Source organism: Patiria miniata, unplaced genomic scaffold (genome assembly GCF_015706575.1).
Source record: "Patiria miniata isolate m_02_andy unplaced genomic scaffold, ASM1570657v1 HiC_scaffold_18, whole genome shotgun sequence".
NCBI classification, from domain to species: Eukaryota; Metazoa; Echinodermata; class Asteroidea; order Valvatida; family Asterinidae; genus Patiria; species Patiria miniata.
Window position 1 is genome coordinate 1 of NW_024037056.1, and position 17,753 is coordinate 17,753.

The window sequence follows — 17,753 nt, forward strand, 5'->3', positions numbered from 1 at the left end:
ATTGTGTTTTAAATGAAAGGATAATTGAAAATGGCATTAAAAGTAGGATGTTAACGTCCACACAACTATCCTAAAACTGGTCCTTTTGTGCATCACATTCTGCGGAGATTCAAGAACCACACTTGTGGATGGTGCTGTACCGGTATGTGTATTATGTGACACAACACACAATATGTATGCACAGTATATTGAATAGACATGGCTTGAAATGTTTTAGTCTGAATTTCAAGCCATGTCTATGGAGCCCTATTTCCGGTTGATGTCTGATATATCTAGGAATGCAATTTTATGTCATGCCGTGTGCCAGCCACCAGTATCGACGTTACTAGTTTTGACAGTTCATTTTATTCCAAAATCAGGACTAAAACTGTGATTAGTCGATTCATATGCAGTGTTTTTGAATACTAATCTACAAAACCTAGCCATGAGCCGTGATTGGTCGGCTCTAATATTGCGGGCATTTGCGTAACATATCTTTACAGAACGTGTGACTGCAGACTTTTTTGCTCAGTTCCACAGCATGTATAGGTATTATTATATAGATGTTCATGACAGACCTGATATAGAAAGTGCCCGTGAATGGTCGAAATCTAGAGGTCAAGAGATGGTTGTCTTGCATAATTAATCAGCAAATCAGTTCCTTTGTCAGCACTTACTTTTCTAATTTTTAAAAAATGGCATGATAAACTTTATTACGTTAACTTTATAATGGGTACATATACCTAAACTCAAGATTTATGAAAGCGACTGCTTAAAGCTTGATGAAATTACGCTAGATCCTGTGAAATTTGAGGTGAATATAATAGCAATGTTAATAACAGGTGAAAAATCAAGGTACGCCATGTTAGGGGATGCGTCACATTAGAAAATATCAAGCAGGAATTATTGCAAAACATTTGCTGGCATACACTCGATGCACCTGTACTGGTACACCTGTATGTATACTGCAATATAGTCCCATAACAAGGCCATTGGTGGCCCTTATGAAAGAGTGTCTCTGCCCTGCTGCGTGGCGATATAATAATAATTATGATCTTCATGTAGAACTGAGATCACAAAAATGCTTAGCCCTAAACACGAAACTTGTTTCCGTATTCTTTTCCTAAAAACAACCTTAAAAAAAGGGGTTTTTTTTAGAACAATTTAGCATTAGGCATGTGAGTTACGGTTGTCCTACGTGCATGTGTGTGAATTGACTCAGAGGGCGTGTGACACACGCCAAATACGTGAGACTTGGTGGTCTGCATGACATGTACTAAGGCCATATCCAAATTACCTGGCTACAAAAGTATGTGAAGCAGATAAAGCATTACATTTAACACCTTGACTAGGATAGTTTTTTTTTATGATTGTCACAGGAGATGAACTTATTTATCTGGACCCTCACACCACCCAGCCAGCACTTACTACCGACAAATGGGGATTCCTGCAAGATGAAAGCTACCATTGCGATCATGCATGCCGTATGAATACCCATAATCCTGGATCCTTCTATCGCTCTGGTAAAATCATTTCTTTTGATTGCTAGCATTAACTCGTAAATGTATGTAGATCTTTACACTTTGATTCCCAATCTTCTGTTTTGGAATAAAAGCCTGTTTCATACTTAACACCAGGTGTGGATCCAGGTTTTTTTTTTAGAAAAGGGGTCTGTGTTGAGGCATTTGCTCTGAGAACTAATGCAAGCGCAGAGGAATCCCTTTAACCATGAGGTCCAGGGCCAGCTGAACTCCAACTCCCTTGGCCTTTTTGCTAGGATATAGCCTCAATCCTGCAAAATTCTCCAACTGCCTCCTTGTAAAAATGGCATTTAGCCTCAATCCTGCAAATTCCTCCACTATTTCTTGAATATGGTCTGTGGAGGTTGACCACTGCCTGAATCCTGTAAAATCCTGTGGCAGTGACTGTCAATATGTTGAGGCAGAGCCAGTGACATCCTGGAGCAGTACGGAGGATTTCAAGCATAATCCAGGCCTATATTGATGCATGGCTGAGCAAAAACAACACAAGGTCTGGCCCAAGTGCATCCTACGAAATCAGTAACGCACTTTTGCCATGTAACTTCAATCCTCCAAATTCCTCCACTTTGGCAAAGAGGATTTTGAAAGTTGGGAAAAAATCACTCGGGTGGGACTCGAACCCACGACCTCCTGCTTTCTAGTGCAGACGTCGTACCACTCGACCACCGAGCTAATGGATCGGTTGGCCGGTTCGGCCAACGAACCGGCCAACTGATCCCGTTTTTTCCAACTTTCACTCGGGAGGTAACACACTGAGTATACAGTGAAGGGCAAAACCTAATTTGAAAGCAAACTTTCTTCCAAACGGTTTACAGTATGATCATTAAACCTAGTGTGAACTTCTACCATGTTACGAAGATGTTATACATTTTGTTTACGTCATCATGATGTCATCAGGTATCAAATCACAAGCGATTTAAGGGCAAGTTGTGACAAACTAGTTTGCGTTATATCTTTTAACTATTAAATAGAGTATCATGTTTGGGTTTTTTCGTGAGGTTGTAGACTATGCCGTGAGAAACGCGGCATATTAATTATGAAAGTGTTTAGAGAGGAATGCCAGACTCAAAAAACAGTGTGATGAACGTCATAATCCAAAAGGGCGCCCCCTAGCGGTACATAAAATAGTGTTTGTTTTCCTTAATTTTAAAACCACTGTTCAAATTTTCCAAATTGCCCCTTGTTTTTCTCTGATTAACCACAAATAACTTGGCAAGGTTTCAAATTTATGATGTCATCAGACCGGAAGTTACTTCAAGGAGAATTTGAAAATGATCAATTTTTCAAATTTTAATTCTTTCATTTGATCCATTGTTGTATACTTCGTAGCCCAATAATGATATCCATTGCAATGTTGACCTTTGCTCCCAAATACTGTGATGTCATATAAACCGGAAGTTAGGTGTTATTAATACATACACTTACATTTTCCATATTTTCATACGTTATGTAACTTCACAATGAACATGTATCCACTCCAAACTATATCAGTATTCACTTCCCGTTTTTGACTATTGATGTCATCCAGCCAGAAATAGCATGTATGTGTACATAGAATTTTTTCTGAAATTTATCACACTGTTAAAGATACATTTTTTAAACAAAATAATTGATTGTACTAGAAAGGATTTGATTTTGTGATCCTTTGTTCTCACATAAACATATTCATAACTTAACTCAGCAGTGTTTATTGAAAAATTGCCTGCCTGACCACTCCGTGTTTGTAACTCAACAAATGCAAACCTCTAGTTTTCCCTTTTTTTCTTTCTCTCAGACTCCTGCCCATAGCATTAGTACACATTGGTGCACTCTGGGCACTAAAATCAATCCAATTGCCTTTATACTTGGCACACACTTAAAGGGAATATACATCATTTGCTTTTGCTGTAATTTTCAGAAATGGATGGAATTGGGGGGTTGGAAATATAAAGCAAAATAGTTACACTGACTTTTTGGAGGTTTTGGGTTTGAAAATGCTATAAAAACCAAGAAAAACGATCATTTTCCTGTAGTCTGGTTCCCTGACTCCATATAAGAAGAAACAGAGCAGTTTACATACATTGGGGAATTGTAAGGTCAGGGAACCAGTCTAGCTGGCTCGTACCCGTCATATAGGTTTGTAATCGATTGCAAACAAGTGCAATGGTCAATTGGGGCCAGTATTTGAAAAAAGCCAGTTGTTTCCAACGCTGATCGGCCGATCAGCGTTGGAAATTGATACAAAAATACCACTTTTCTTGAAAATGACAGTATACCAGGTGCCATAATTTTACAGGATGCTTTAGACTGTCATTTACCAACATCCTATTAAGGTATTTCGCAAAAACTTGGTAGTTTTATTTTTCGATGTTTGCAAATGTTGTATATTCCCTTTAAACCTTCAGAGATGTGTGCTGCATATTGACTTCATCATGAGTCCTGTGACGTCACATTAACTGTGCATATTTTGAAGGCCCACATCTACAGAACTACAGGTCTGATTGGGTTGAACATTGGTACCCAGATCGGGATGTGTTATAGATGAAAATTGAAACGACGTCACAATGACTTCATCATGTGTCATGTGACGTCACATTAAATGTTCATTTTATATGGCCTATATCTACAGAATGACAGCTCCGATGGAGTTCAAAGTTGGTATGTACCTAGACAGGATATTAGATGAAAATTGAAGTGATGTCATGATGACGTCATCATGTGTCATGTGACGTCACTTTAAAATGCATATTTTGAAGGCCTATATCTGCAGAACTATAGATCGGACTGGGTTGTAACTTGGTATGTCCTAAAGGTGTCCCGATTACATCATCACATGACATGACGTCATATTTAAAGTGCATATCTTGAGGCTTATATCTACAGAAGGACAGCTCCCATTGGGTTAAAATTTGGTATGTACCTAGACTGGGATGTGTTATAGATGAAGATTGACATTATTATTATTATTATTATTATTCTGGTTTATTAAAAATTTGAAAAAGGCAGCCAGAAGGCTGACATTGCACAATTACATGGAGTGGAAAGGATAAATTCAAACAATTAGACCATACATTAACACACAAACAACAAATACACTTTTAAAGTAACATTGGAATGAACTAAAACATTTTGACCCATTATTTAAAAACAAACAACGGCATCTGGACAAACAACAGCATCTGGACGAAAACTGAAAATGGACAAACACACAAACAACAGACCATGAGACAGACACATAAATAGCGATGAACAGAAAACAACCAACAAACAGGCAGAAACAAACAACCCGACTAACTGACCAATAAATAGACTGAGATAGACAAGCAGACCGACTGACCGAGACAAACAAGGACACAGCCCGCCTGACAAATAGATACAAGCAGATATATACATGTATGCAATGAAAACAAAACACATCCAATACTTAATCAAACTTTCAATAAAAAATCACAATATAAATTAATTTCAATGCTTATAAAAACTATTATGATAAACCAATCCAAATACTGAGATGTTAAACTGAACCCCGTATTCATCTGGTGCTTCCTACCCCTCGACATTTAAGCTTCTTCTCATGGCAATTGTTTTAAAATGAACGTAAGTGCAGGAATTGTGGATCTCCTGTTCCTGGTGGTACGGCACTTTGGTATTTGGAGACCAGCAGTGGTGGTACTTCTCAAGTTCCTACTGCAAACACTGACTCTGTCAGGTGGGAGCATGCCCCTGAATCTAGTGGACCCCAGTAATTTGTCACCCAACTTAATCAGTAGCTCACTTCTCCTAGATTCCAGTGTTGGGAGATCTAGTGTGCTGAGTGCTGTGTATGAATCATGGCCTCACAGCGATGTCATCACATGAATGAAATGAGATATCATGAAAGAAGTTCATTAGGCTGGTGAAATTTCAACTTTGTAAATGAATGTTCTATAAACACACAATTACTTACATAGTTTTCATTTACGTTTCGACTAGTTTCACTAGTCATCTCAGAACATAGCACCACCAGTCAGTTGGTGGTGCTGTTTCCTGTTGCTGCAACTAGATGGTGGTGGCTGGCCGCTGTCCCTCCCCCCGGGATGGTACTTGGGGTATGAGGGGTCCCATATTTGTGACAGTTCATACCTCCTCCTGTTAATTGCTCTATCTCCTCTATCCTTACCATAGATTCCCGTGTCTAAATTTGTGTCGCCCTCACTGTGCAAGATTTCACTATCTGCCCAATTCATCACATGATTGTTGTCTCTAGCGCCAAAACCGACTGGTGGTGCTTCGTTCTGAGGATGACTAGTGAAACTAGTCGAAACGTAAACGAAACTACGTAAGTAATTGGCTGTGTTTTTAGAAAATTCATTTACAAAGATGATATGTGACGTCATTTTAACCCAAAAAGTGGCCGGTTATTTTGACCATCTTTCAACTGGGACGGGGAGATCTTGTCCATCGAGTGACGAAAAATTTTGAAACTCGGTATATGCATAGAACAACTTAACCTGAACATAGCCATAATATTCATGATTATAAACACAAATCCGGCAAGATTACTCAAACGCTTGAGGGTGCCCTACTAAAGGTCACTGCGGTGTATACCGCCCGTGATACCCCCCGGTTCGAATTCATTTATACTTGTTAAGTATGGAAGTCAACACAAAATTAGGAATTTTGACAGTTATATTTCTTCAAACTTATCATCTTGTAAACAAAATGGATACTTGGGTCGATGATGTACGTAAGTGGCCTTTCCTGACTGACGAAGGTATGTGCTTTCATTTGAGTTTTGACTTGCATAATTTGCATGACCTGATGATCGATCACCGATTAATAAATTAACCACATATGATATGGGGATTAAAGGGTGTGCATTGTGTTACTGTAGTCCACGTTAATGTATATGTGCACCGTTTCATAAAGTTCATGAAAATGATAGTTCTTTCACATGACAATCTAATAACTCCCTACCAACTTAACAAGTACATTAACATAATTTTGGGAACAAACATGACAAAAGAAATTATATGAGTTCTACCTTATTATTATATTTTCATAGGTATCCAAGACTACTTCCTGAACCATCTAGCATGTGAATCCCAACCAAATGCTAACTACCGGTCGCTCATAGAGGGCCAGAATTACCTGAGGTCTGGATGGGTCAGACGGCCGTACGACATTCACACTCCATTGACTCCTCAATTGACAGTCCATCATTCTGTGGAGGTAACGCTACACAGACAGAATGCTGAAGTTGTTTGCATCAAGTGTGACTGCATGGCTAACCAGGGCAAATGTTGTAGTCATACAGCTGGTGTGCTCTACAAAGTGAACCAAGCTGCTATCAAAGGCTACACTGGTGTGTCATGTACTGATACAACATGTGTGTGGAACAACTCAACATCCCACAATGTTCTTCCTGACACAGTTGAGAACAAAGTGATCAGACATGAAAATGACTTTTTGCCCAAAATACATGGCAACTATGCTGAAAAGCAACGCTACCTTTGCAGCGCTGTATTTGACAAATACGTGAAATGTGAAGAATAACACAGGGACAAGCTTGCTAGAGCAGCCAGGGACCAAAACTCTTCACTGTGGTGAGACCAGCGAAAAATCAAGATAACAAGCAGCGAGGCTTCAGATGTGCCAAAGAATCCAGACCCCAAAAAGTGGATTGACTGTAAGCTTAACAGCAGGTTTTTAGGCAACGCTGCCACAAGACATGGGCACAAGTGGCAATTCCTTAGCTCGTAATTTCTGTGAACAAACACCACAAGAAAGTAGAGACCACAGGACTTGTTGTCCACCCAGCAGAACAGTGGCTGGGTGCCAGCCTTGATGGAATCATTGATGATAACACTATCTTGGAAATGAAGTGTCCGACTTCCAAAAAACTGCAACCTAATGGTAATAGCCTAATCAGGATGATTGAATCAAATAAGTATGATGTTCGTAAGATTAATGGCAAGTATGTTCTTCACCAGACTGCTTCAGGGTTAGGTTACTTCTATCAAGTTCAAATCGCAATGCATTTGTGCCAACAAGGAGCTCTGTTAATTTCTTGTTTGGACAGCTGATGAGCATGTAATTGAAATGAAAATAGAATAGAAATGCGCTTAGATCATCTCAAAGTCGTGTACTTCCAACATTTGCTTCCTGCAGTCTCCACAAGAGTAGCTCATGGGCATTTGAAAATTAAGCAACTGAAGTAGTACAGTACATGTAGTACTGTCGAAGGTTCCGACCAGAAGTAGATGTACTTGTAAGGCTTGAAATACCCCCTGGACTGACTCCAGTGTTGTATGTAAGTGCTGGTCTAGTGCTTGCTATGAGCAAACTAGACCGCTGGTCTCATGGGTTTTCACACAATTTCATTGAGCTGCCAAGTATGAAAAAATGCTGAGCAAAATGTTTTGGCTTTGAAAAAACAAGATTACCAGCCCAATTATCTTGTAATGTACATGTATATTGCCACTGACTGGTTCTCAGTTAAATATTGCTTAGCGAGTAAATTTAGTAAGCACCATTTTCTGCTAAGTAGCTGTATGAAATTGGGACCTGGTCATAATACATGTACATGTACTCTATTTCGAGTCCCATTCAAGTAAACTGTTTATCTTTATTCCGTTTTTAGTTCCCCTTTAACATTTTATAAGAATGAAAGAGAAAATCCTTATTACTTGGTTTTAACTTTCTCAAATAAACAGTTTTAAAATTCAAACCACATTATATTCCTTTTTTAAAATATTTTTTTGACACTAATCTCGTTGCAATAAACATCTGTTCTTGTACAATTTTTTTTGTGGTTTAGTAGATTTGTGCCTGAAATTCATGCCCTGATGTGTGTTTAATTAATATCATAAGGCGCTATGAATTGGAAAATGCAGGTCACCTGACTCTACACAGACCCTTTTCACTCGACAAAACTGCAACTGTTATCATTTTTATTCAAAAACAGAAAATATATAAAGAATAAAACATCTTCTGCCATGCTCTTGAACTGTGATGTTGTTTTCAAAATTCTTTATTTGATGTGTTGTACATGTACATTGTTTACTTGTAGATATACTGCACAAGGAATATGAGCAAATTCACCCCAAGCAAAGAAGCTACATGTAACTATTGCTACTTTTTACTACCAGAATGTTTGCCAAAAACAAACCTTGTAAAGCGTTTTCTGTGATTATTGTGTTTTAATTGTCTGCACAACTTGACACTGGAATAAGACACAAACGTTTTCTGTTCCATACTGTAAACACAAGTGAAATTCTATTTGGTCTGAACTGAGCTTCAGACTGATTTTAGGTCATGGACATAATTAATGATTTACTAATTACTCTTCTACAATGTCCCACATGTATTGGGCAAATCCTTGTTCTTCTGTGTCTTCATGCACCTGTGTCTCCATTGGTTCTTCTTCATCTTCATGATTTTCCTCCTGTATCAGCTGTGGCTGTAAGTTGCACAATCCTGCACAGATTGTCACAATGTCATCCACATTTTGAACTCTACCGGGAATAACTGTACTCAAAATCTTGAAGCATTTTAAATGTCTAATTGCTCGCTCTACATGTACATGTATTCGAACATTAGCCAGGCGACGTGTTTCAGTAACAGCAAATTCAGGAAATTCTTCAAGACCTTTGGTAAATGCTGGGATGGCCAGCTTTACTCCATGAGGCAAAATATCATCCATTGTAAACCGCCATCTGCTAAAATCTTGTCTCCCGGTAAAAGCTGGTCAATAAAGCCAGATTCTTTTGCAATAAAGACATCACTGGCTCTTCCTCCAAATCCATTTGGTGCAATACAGTATAAAGCCTATATGTATTGTGGCTTTCATAATTACTAAATGTTTGTGCTCTCTTTTTCAAGTTTTTGGCCTGTTGGACAAATACTTCTGTGCAATCAATGATGCACATTGCTCTTTGGTAATTTTTAGCAAAACTCTGAGGCCTAACCCTTTGAAGTTTGTCCCGTGAAGCCATAAAATTATGTTAAGCTTCATGAACTTGGCCATCAATGGTATCCATGCAGCAAAAATGTCACATGCTGTAGTTCAACTCACAGCAAAGTGTTTGCCTAAGTCAGTGAACATTAAACCAAGACGCAGTCTCACCAACACTAGCAAACTTTGGTCAGGTACTGTCATTTTAAATGTCATAGGTAGTGGAATGAATGCCACAAGAGCACTAACCAAGCCCCAAAATACTACTTTGCTTTATTAGCATAGTTTTAGCATAACAAAGGCATATTGTCATGCGATGCAAATGACCTGGAGAGCTCGATGTTTACTCCTAACTTGGGATCAAAATTAATTCGCGAACCTTCGCTGACTTCGCGAACAGTCAATTTTGAAGCCTGCCCTTAGTCCTGTGAAGAACTTGCTGTCCCTATCATCCATGTCATGGGCAGGCATAGCTGGTGCTGGATCAGTCTGGGTTGCAGAGGTCTTTGTTCTGGTATTACTCTCATACATGTAGGTGTGGTCTGCAATATCTGGCCACTGGGTGCCAGCCTCGACTTTCTGAGGTGGCATATCTTGAGACGTACGTTGTTTCTCTTCAGGTGCGATGTACGGATTATCCTCAGCTGTAGTTTGTTCTGCTGCCTCAAGGTCGTGTGTTGCTGGTTTTTTTGTCTCAGGTTTTCGATACTGAAGATCATCTCCTCTTTTGAGGAGCTCTGCCAACCGAAAGAGATTTCTAAGTAATGTAAAAGTAAAAAGGACTACAGGTTACATAGATTTGTGAAAGGGAAACTGAAAGAGCTCAGGAGGGTAACTTCAATATTTACACTTGTCTTTCTTTCATGCTTCCTTACTTACAGCAGTATGTTCAACCATAATACTACTACTAAAAAGCACTGATATTTTCATTTTCTTTCAGAGATGAAAGAAGACAAACAATATAAAGACAGTTAACCTTCATAGTACATCTGAGCCATACTCACATGAGGAGTGTATCCCAGGTTCAAAATAGGGTACGGGTGTTCTTTCGTAGGCATTCCATCTGGAAAGTGGATTCCACAAACCAAAATGAAAGAATGAAAGAATATAACATCAAGGCACAGAAGATTGTGGAAATACAATTCAAATAAGAGCCTAACTTTAGGCTCACTAGCACAAGGGGGGGGGGGGAACCAAACATTTAGCCAACTGTACATGTAAGCATATAAAGGTACATGTAGGCCTACATTAAGGGGGTTAGACAAGTTGACCGTTGAGATAACTCGACTCGGGACAACTCGACTGTTGAGACAACTCGACCGTTGAGACAACTCGACCGTTGAGACAACTCAACCGTATGTGCGTTAAATGGAAAGACAAGTTGTCTGTTGAGACAAGTTGCCATACTGTGCATGGTGACTTCGAGTCGAGTTGTCTCAACGGTCGAGTTGTCCCGAGGTCGAGTTGTCTCAACGGTTGAGTTGTCTCAACGGTCGAGATGTCTTGAGTCGAGTTGTCTCAACGGGTGTTGTCTGACATTTCTTGCATTCTACACTAACATGTATATACATGTATGCAGGTCAACTTGGTCCCAAACCAACTCGGTTCTAGGTCAACTCGGTCCCAAGTCAACTTGGTCCCAAGTCAAATCTGTCCCAAGTCAGCTCAGTCCCAACGGAGAAAATTAATGTACCTCTCTTGTAAGTTGTAATATTGATGAATGCAATATGATTTTCGCCCCTAGTGCCTTGGTAGAGAATTGTTTCCATAAATTTCAAAGTTCACTCTTGGGACTGAGTTGACTAGGGACCGAGTTGACCTGGGGCCAAGTTGACCTGGGACCGAGTTGACTTGGACCGAGTTGGTTTGGGACCGAGTTGACTTTAAACCTATATGTTTAGCATGTTAAGTGCAAGTGCCTTTTGTTCTCTTACTCTTACTAGTTTAGTCTTGTGGAACGGGGTCCTAGTATTTAAACTACACAATAACCAGTGCTTTGGGCCTTTGTTTGCAATTGCACGTTTTATTTTAGCATGTTTTGTTAGACTTTGGTCATGTTATTGTTAGTATAAATTTATATATAACTTATTTTTTATAACACGAACAATATGTAAAACAATTAACACATACCACACAATGTTTCTTGGGAACAAAGTGCTTTAGAGACATGTTTTGCATCCACTGCCGACAAATTTCTGCCTGATCTTCACGGTTAGGAAATCTGTGCAACGAAAACGGCTTCGTGCATGTACACTCGCTGTGTATCAAAGGCGGGTGAACATCACACCGAGTTTTTTTTCCAAATTTGGATCTTTTTACTGCTATTTGAGCAGTTGTAGACAGCACAGTTTCTTCCTGAGTGTCCCTTCTTACTTGCCTTGGCAATTTTAGTTCATGTGGTCATCCAGATTAATTCAAGAAATTAGGAGTAGGGCAAAATTTGTAATTTTGTGTTGACTTCAACATTATGACAAATAGGCCTTCACCGTCGCTCATCATGACCGTGTTTATATTATGAACTCGATGTACACAGCAGGGACCTGGTAGTAGGGCGCCCTCAAGCATTTTAGTAATCTGGCTGGAGTCGTGTATAGGTCAAAGGGTTTTGGAATTATTGCTAATTAATTATTCATATGCATGAATGGTAATTCTGCTTTGTGTACACTATGTATGGCATGCTGCGCCAGAAATTTTTTCGCTGCGCAGCAAGCCGTGGTCCAAATTTTATGTTTTTGTTATCAAAAAAGATGCGCAAGCCTCGAGGCTGAAAAGTCAGATTAGCTCAGGTTGTGAAACAGTTTTTTTCAAGGGTATTGCGGAAAAAGTTGAGGGGGTGGGGTGAAATCCCCCCCCCCCCCCTTAGGGTTAATTGTGCATTTTTATGAGCCTAAAGCTACCAAAATGTTGGCACTGATCACTATGCGACTTTGTACTGCACATCTCTGTCCTATTTGTCTATAAGATGACATAAACATACAACAAAACTTTACCAAAACAGCCACATGTTTATCCACAAACAGCTAGTTTCAAGTTGAAATTTTCAGTTGATCAATGAGAACGAACCAGTTGAAGGTGTAAATTGAATTCAAGTATGATCAAATTGAAACAGAGGAGCAATTAGGTCTCCATACACATTGTAATGTCACAGCTCAGTTTTATCTCATGACTACAAAAACAAGTAAATAAATGAATAAATAAATTGTATAAAACAATCATCGCAGTTCGTATACACGCGACTGGTCTCTTGCAGAAAATAGGCATCGTTGAAGAACTCATTTAAAGAAAAAAATATTTATTTTAAAAAATGTTGACATCTTTTTTAAAATGTTGACATATGTTTAAAAAAAGTTGTGATGTATTTCATAATGTTGGCAGTTGCCATGTAGGGTTGAATAAATTCCGCTTCGGCGTGCCATAGCCTACTTCAATGAATAAGCCAGTCAATGTTTAGTGATACATGTACATTTACAATGAATAACAATCCTGAAATGCAAAAGGGGGCCTAAGATCTTGGTCATCGAGGGACGAAAAATTGTGAAACTGGGTACATGCATAGAACAACTTAACATGAAAATACCCAAGAAACTTCATGACTATAGGTCAGATGGTTTTGGAATTATGGCTAAGTAATTATTCATATGCATGAATAGTAATTCGGCTTTGTGTACACTATGAATATGGGAGAATGAAGTTTTTTCATGGCACGTAGCGCCGTAATTTTTTCGCTGCATGACAACCCTTGGTCGGAATTCTATTTTTTTGGTATCAAAAGATGCGCAAGACTTGGCGAAAAAGTCAGAACAACTCGGGTCGCTAAACATTTTTTTCAAGGGTGTCACAGAAACTCCCCCCCCCCCCCCGGCCCTTTAAGGGTTAATTGTATATTCTTTTAGGTATATTTGTATATTCAGATCATAATATGATGCAAATGCTTTGTAAGATGGAACTTGAGGGCAGAATACTTTAAAAATGCCCAGTTTCTAAAGTGGGGTTCATTTAAACATTTTTGAAATTTTGCAATAAAGTGTTTTTTTTCACGTTTCACAGTTATTGTATACATTAAAGTATACCATTTTGATGTTGCCTTGTAATGATCCTAAGTAGTAAAGCTCAGTACACACTTCATGCAAATGCAAAGCCAATGTGCTCAACTTTGCGATTTTGCCGAGCAAAACATTAGTATGACATCACATTGGCGTTCCCTTTTGCAGTGAGTATGAATCAGCCTTCATATATTTTTTTTCCTTCAGGGATACTATTGTCAAGATGAGGCTGACTTTGAAGCCTGGTGCAGAGACATACAACAGGTACATGTACATGTATAAACATACAGTCATTGTCATCAGTGCGAGAACATTCAACACTTTTGAAGGTGGGAGGGTCAAAGCGCGGGGGTGGGGGGGGGGGGAATAAACCTCATTCGTCGATAGGGCACGCCCTTTTCCATGAGTACACTATTGTGTGACCTACCAACAGTGGGGGGGGGGGGGGTGCCATTCCCCCTTTGGATAAAGTGGGGGAGGGAGAATCAGCGGCTTTTCACAAAAACATAAACACTAAGCAAACAATAAGATTTGTAATGATCAGTTATGTAAAACTTTAATAAGGAACTTAAACAGGTTGCTTTATTTTTTTTTAAAGATTGAATATATCATCTAAAGCCATCTTACTTTATAAATTTACTTCATACCTTGCAGGATATGTTGACATCTTCTAATGAGCTAACCATCAACACATTTCACATCCAGGATTATTTTTATTTGCAGGTAATAAAGGAGCAGGATTTAAGTCCAATGTTTGAGTTGACTGAGGAACGACCATCCCATTGGCCACCATTTGACCCTGGCCAATCCAGTATGGACACCAGCTTTGGTATGTCATTATGTAGTTTGTTTATTCAAACAAGAAGCAAATCAATATTGCATCTAATTGTTGTGAAAACATTCCTATGACATGAAACTAAGTCGTCCACTGTTTACCTTGTGAAATGAGTCACTCTTCTGACAAGCATTAATTTAATTGTTCTCATATGTTCTTTGAGATGGTTTATTCATTTATTCTTTTGAAAATCATCAAATTTTGTTTTTGTTGTTGCATGACAACTACTATTAATTTTTGCGACCTTTAGGAGGTACATAAATGATTATTTTATTTTTGATGGATTTCATGTACTCTGAAAAGCCATTGGGAATTGTGCAATCAAAATTGAGCTGTTAGATACATGTATTTAATGGGAAGCTGCAGTTCCCAGCTAAATTACTTATAAACATATTTTGTTTGCTGCTGTCTAGTGGTTGTTCATTTAACTGACCCGTTTTTTAATCAAGTTTTCCCCCTTAAATCAGTACAGATTTAAATAGATTTACATTTTGTGGTGAATGTCAGTAACACCGTATCAAAAAATGAATGGCTATTACAAGATTGTTTTTTAAAAAAAAGCTTTAGAAAATGTCAATAATTCCTGGCCAGTTACCACCAGAAAATAATTTAATTGCTTATCTTGGTGATTTGATTTGATTTTAAAATAATAACTGTTGTACATCAGTATTCAGTGATTCCAAACAGTCATTCAAACTCATTGAGCATTTACTCCACAAATGAGATCTTCAAATTCAAATAGTTTTACCACATAGATTACATTCTTTCAATTTCGTCAAAGCAAGGGGCAAGAAGTACATCAAAAATTCACTAATCCATTGGCAAACATCGATAGTTGAAAAATTAATGAAAGGGATATTTCCAAATAAGAAAAACATTATGTACACTTTGATAACTTAGTTGCACCAAGCTGTAATAGTCGAGTGTTTCGAGTAAATGATGATGGAAAAGCAAAGACAGGTTATGGCCAGCTTTGGTATGTTATTCAAAATTGGTTTATATCAAATGGATGATAACATCCAAGTTAATTATCCTTGAAAAGAATGTGCACTAAATTGTCTTTTCAGAAATAAGAGATGAGGTAGAGGAGGACCCTACGTATGATTCTGATGAGGAGTTTGAGCTTTTGTAAGCAACAGGAGAAGTGCCTTGCAAAGTCTTTTCACAGTGCTAATGTCTTCAACATCCCAACAATGGGAAGCTCTTGACAACCGTAACCTGTGATGCACTACTACATCCCTCATTAAATGGTTATTGCTGACAGAAACCATGAGATACATACTAGATCACACGTTTGAAAAGAACTGGCTTTGGATTTATTTGGTCTTAATCCGTTTTTGAGACTTTGTTTAGCATTCCTTAATAATGTGTTAAGAGCAGGCAGCAAACAAGTGTGCAAAATCTTTGTACTTGTATTATCAAGAGGCATTAATTCCTATGTAAACTGGTGATGTTTAGGCTCTCCCTCCCACAATCCTGCACAATCCTGTTATTGCGCAATTTGATTTATTGCTTCAAGCTTTTGGTGTTTATGACTGCTAAGCCTCAACCACCCATCTCAACCCCCCCCCCCCCCCCCCGATTATCTTGGGATTTTAACACCCAAGTTACTCCCCATCAAAAATCCTGCATCTACCACTGACTGTATATGGGTGAATAAGACATAAATGCATTACATTTTTGTATTCCATGAATGTAAGAATAATTTGTTCCTGTGTTATTCATACTTAAAACTATTAAGCTCGGTGGTCGAATGGCAAGACGTCTGCACTAGAAAGCAGGAGGTCGTGGGTTTGGGTCCAACCGGAGTGATTTTTTCCAACGTTCACTCGGGAGGTAGCACACTGAGTATATTTATACGTCGGTAAAGGGCAAGACCTTATATTGAAAACTATTTCTGTGATGCCACACTATTGTTTAAACTGTAGATTATATTGCATATCTATATATAGACAAATCTACAGTTGACAAATCACGATTCTACAGCAACTTATCACTTTCAATATGGCTTGGTAAATACTAATATTTTCGTTAAGGATAATACACGCGGAGCGCACCGCTCGTGGGTGAATGCCGCGCTACCGTGTGTATTAACCTACTTAACACCCTCCAAGAATTCCTCATTATTGCTTGAACGAAGGCCTTTGTACATCTTCAGTGTTGAATTTGATAAAATGGGAAAATCAGTTTTGTTTATTTATGAGAAAAGAACAATGACGTCACATCATTGTTATTATTTAGTGAATATCATTTAAAAGAACGGCAGTCGTCAAGCTGCCACAGTAGCCTAATGGTAAACGAGATGAGCTATGGATGCAATGGTCCCTGGTTTGAATCCTGCTATGTCTATTATCCAGCGACCATTTTTTTTTAAATGAAGGGAAAAAGGAGAACGAAAATATAAGTGTCTTGCTGTGATTCTGTAAAATTACTGAATTATACATAAGTGGCTACGCCATTCGTCAGATGCCGAATGGCGCGCCGTGCTCCATTCGTGCAAAATAATGACGAGGAAAAAACAAGTATGACGTCACAGGAGGGTGTTAATATTTAAGACAACACCTAGCACTGGATTAACGATCTCAGGCAGATAATATGACCTTTAATATCAAATGACTTAATATAATTGAAGTGCTTTTATGGTGCTTTCCATTGTATCAACAATCTCAAAGCCCTTTACAATTATTCCCCCAGTCATCAGGCCACGAGACCACTCGGCTGAAATTCATTCATCTGTCCTCACAGGTACCCATTCATACTCCTGTGTGGAGAGAGGCAATTGCACACCATCATACTGGAGTCATACACCTTAACCACGGGACCATGGCGTTTTGTTCCATAATGTCCTCCAAGCTTAATTCCAAATTATAAGACATACCATTTTCTCAAAGATGATCATTACAATCTTGAAAACATTTCCATTAAGTTTTCAAATGTGGTAAACATTTGTTCAAGAATTCTATACATTATACTTGGTGAATGTTGGAGCATCCATGATAGTTCTCTTGTACAGACGCATAGTAGAAGATGGGTGACTGGTTGTTTAGCAGATCACCTGCTGTCTTTGTTGCTACTGGCGTGAAGCTACAGAGTCTCAAAGCAAGCCGGCCAGCTTTGTCACAGATGCCGCCACACGTCGTCTGTTGGTTTTGCAAGGGGCCCGGGGATGCAAGTAGAACACTTTGAGGATGTTGATGGGTGACTGATATACTCCTCATAATTATAATCTCAGAATACATTTATCAGTCATCTCAAGATTTTCATAGGCATCCACAACTTTTGAGATAAAATAAAAAGACTATCGTGATCATTTAGAACTTCTTTTCGTAGTAGTTGCGATGTCCTTAAATTTAAATTCACGGCCGTTTGTAAGGGACAACACCAAGAACATTGTTCTCCATTGTCTAATCATTTCTAGGCGCGGATCCAACCCCCCCCCC

The 17,753-nt window shown here is 38.7% G+C and overlaps 1 long non-coding RNA gene across 1 annotated transcript; it reads left to right on the forward strand.

The window, feature by feature from the left end:
* Nucleotides 1–13,653: 13,653 nt before the first annotated feature.
* Nucleotides 13,654–17,630, forward strand: LOC119724095. The gene is made up of 3 exons (XR_005270604.1): nt 13,654–13,742; nt 14,202–14,307; nt 15,381–17,630. It is a non-coding gene; the product is annotated as an uncharacterized LOC119724095 (long non-coding RNA).
* Nucleotides 17,631–17,753: the final 123 nt, after the last annotated feature.